This window comes from Chinchilla lanigera, unplaced genomic scaffold (assembly GCF_000276665.1).
Source record: "Chinchilla lanigera isolate Chin_1 unplaced genomic scaffold, ChiLan1.0 scaffold00019, whole genome shotgun sequence".
Classification (NCBI taxonomy): domain Eukaryota; kingdom Metazoa; phylum Chordata; class Mammalia; order Rodentia; family Chinchillidae; genus Chinchilla; species Chinchilla lanigera.
In genome coordinates, this window is record NW_004955420.1 from 24,761,088 (window position 1) to 24,764,735 (window position 3,648).

Sequence of the window (3,648 nt, forward strand, 5' to 3'; positions counted from 1 at the left end):
TTGGCCTTCCTGCTTGCTGGTGACATGGCACAGGGCATCACGTGGTGACAGGGCAAGCTGCCTCTTTTATAGCTACAAACGCCATCACGGGCACTTTGCCCCAGTGACATCATCTCATTGTGATGACCTCCCACAGGACCCAGGCCCCACTTCCAAGTGCTACTAATGTGTGATTTGGGAATAGTCCCAGGCACTGTCCCTTCACTGGGACAACGCACTCAACATGCAAACTTGGAAGAGGAGAAATGTGTCTTGGCTTAGGTTTCGGTCCACACTCAGCTGGCTCTAAGGCACAGACAGCACAGTAGGAGGGCTGGGCGGCAGGCAGCTGCTCAACCCAGGCCAGCCGGGAAGCAGAGAGAGAAAGGAGGACCCAGGGGCCGGGACTCACCCTCGAGCTCACTTTTCCCAGTGAGCACTTCCGCCCAGGCCCCGCCTCCCTGCTTCACAGTCAGCTATGGACTCCTCAGGGCGTAAACCTGGGATGACCGCAGCTCCGTGTGACTCGGTCACCTTCCACATGTGTGAGATTTTGGGGGACTTTTTTTTTTTTTCAGATTTTACTGTGGCTCAGTAGCAGGCCAGGAACTGTTTCTTTCTTTCTTTTTTAAAGTTAATTTTATGTGTTCACTTTTGATGTACATAAAGATCACATTCATCACAGGGAATTAGTATCTGTGCGTTATTTATTATTATTATTTTTTTGTTTTTATTTTTGTTTTTTGTTTTTTCTCCGGGACCGGGAATCGAACTCAGGACCTTGCGCTGGCCCTTCAGGCCCTGTGCCATTGAGCTAAATCCGCAGGCCCTGTGCATTATATTTTGATTCTTCTTTTTTCCTCACACCCCTTCTCTTCAGCCTTTCTTCCCCTCCTTCTTTACAAAAGCTTAAAGCTGGGCATGGTGACACATGCCTGTTATGCCAGCACTCAGGAGGCTGAGGCAGGAGGATTGCTATTTGAGGCCAGCCTGGGCTACACAGTGAGTTAAAGGCCAGCCTGACTGCATAGTGATGCTCTGTCTCAAAAAGACTCCCCCCAAAAAAAAGCTTTGTTTCCATTTTTTCCTTTCCTATTCTCTTTTTTCCTTCTAGTCTCTTTTTCCTCCTTCCCCACGTGTTCCCCTTCCCATTTGAGCATTTTCTTCCGACTTCCTAACAGCTATCATCTGTTTTCATCCTTATTTGCGCTTTTGGTTTCTCACACAAGAGAGACAAAGCAATATTTAAACATGTGTGTCCAGTTTATATCACTTGAAAATATGGTCTTGAGGCCCGTGCTCCCATTGGGACGTGACACAGCCGGGGCCTGGGCCATGCTGCGTGGCGCGCAGCCTCCAAAACCGGGCTAAATGGGAATGGAGCTTTTGCCATACTTGACAATGTGGAGGAGCCTTTGGAATTGGTGACTAGGAAGAGGTTGGAAGGGCTTGGAGGAGCACGCTGCAGAAAGCCCGCAACGCTGTGTAGATAATGTTGCACGAAATTCTAGTGAGGTCTCAAGTCCATGCTGACGAGGTTTCCGATGGAAATGAGCATTCTGGTGGGAACTGGGGTAAAGGCCATCGTTGTTCCATGGTGGCAAAGGGTCTGGCTTCCTTGGGACCTTGTCCTGGGACTCTGAGGAAGGCTGCAATGGGCTAATTGACCTGGCAGAGGAGCATTCAAAGCAGCGAAGTGCCAAGGATGCTGTGTGGATACTTTCAATTGCTTACAGTCAAATGAGAGCACAAAGGAATGGTTGAAGATAAAACTTACAATTAAAAAGGAAGCAGAGAGGAAATATTTGGAAATTTTACAGCCTGGCCAGGGAAGGAGAAGAAGGGCATGGAAGGGTGAGACCAAGAATGGTTCAATAGAGCAAATAAAAAGAAGCTGCCTGTTTCTCAGGACAGTAGGAAACACATCTCCACTGCATCTCAGAGATCTGTGAGGGTAGAACTATTGAAAAAAGAGCCCCAGGGCCCCTTGGGCATTCTGGCTTACTGCAAAAGCACAGGGCTCCTGCAGCCTTGATCCAGAGGGGCCCAGACTTGGCTCCTGCACTGCCAGTGTCCATGCGATGCTGCTTTTTCAGGTGTGCAGAATGGGAGAGTTACAAAGTCCTGCCAGCTTCCACCAAGATTTCAAAGGAAAGCCCAGAGGCCAGGCAGAGATCTGTTTTGGTGTCCAAGACCCTGCAGAATGTGCTCCATGGTTCGATACATACTAGAGCTATGGAAGGGAGGCCACAGCGGAGACCCGAGAAATGTGAAAGAGACACCGCCATGAAGCACCTTCCAAAGGAAGCTGCAAGGAGTGTGCCACACCAGTCTTGCAAAGTTGCAAACATCACCTTTCAGCCCGTGAGAACAGCCATGGGCGCAGAGACCAACACAGCCATCGGCCCAGGGGCCCAGGCAGAGATCTGCTGCTCAGAAGGAGCCACTGCAGACAGCCTGCACTAGGGCAATCCTGAGCAGAACTGTGGGGTCAGAGCTGTTGCAGAGCGTCCCACCAGGCCAATGCCTGGTGAGGTAGGATTCCCTTCAAGACCCCACAGCTGTGCAGTGTGCAACAGCCAGACTTGGAAGACTGCAGAGATTCGATAGGGTGAGAACTGATGCATAAGCTGAGTCTAGGTGTGGGGAGTGGCTGAGTAGGAGGTTGACATACTCTTTGGAGTTAGAGCAAGGCCAGCGCCTCTCTCCAGAGGCCAGCCATGTAAACAAGTTGTTGAGACTAGAGCAGGGCCAGTCCTGCAGGTGTCTGGCCTTGGTGTTCTTCCCTGTTAACTATAGGACAGATAGATCTGAAAACGTCTCACTTTCAGTGTTCTCAGCAAAACACTGAGACCTTACACTTTCAGTCCCATTGCACACTCCCCTCCCCTTTTTATAGTGTATAAATAAAGAGGCAACCCATGCTAAGTTGTCACTGCCTGTCCATCAGAGAGGTCAGGTCCCACCTGGTCCCAGCTTTCCTTTTAATATGTGTCTATAGTTTTCTCTTAATCTCCCATTGTCCCCTCTCAGGACCGTGCTCCCTGTGCAGGTCATGGCACTCGGTGCCCAACATGAGCCTTGAGCACAGGGGATCTCAGCAAGCTGAGATGAGGAGACACTCCTGGAGTGCACGCAGTTAAGATTAAGGTACAGAGCGCATTGAGTAATCACTGGGTGAAAAACTATGGAGAATTCAGGATCTAAGGATTTTTCTTTATGTATTAGAATGCTTAAAGCTTTGCTTAAGGTTAAAAGACATCTATTAAGATTACACAGCTTGCAAAATTTTTTGACTTTGTTCAAGAGACTAGTCCGGGGTTCCCAGAAGAAGGAATTATAAATTTACATACTTGGATACCAAGCATAATGGCACACACCTATAATCCCAGCACTCCAGAGGCTGGGACAGGAGGATCGCTGTGAGTTCAAGGCCATCCTGGGCTACAAAGTGAGCTCAAGGCCAGCCTGAACTGCATAGCTAGATACTGTCTCAAAAGAGACCAAAAAAAAATTTACATACTTGGGAGGGGTGGAAAACAGCTTCCAGCGGGCTGGGGAGGGATTGGACCGGTGTGGATCTGTCTAGACCCCTTCAGACTTTTGGAGGGTTGTTTGACAGGGAGGGACCGCTGCTTTCTGCTCTTTCCACCACTTCCCTCAGGCCCC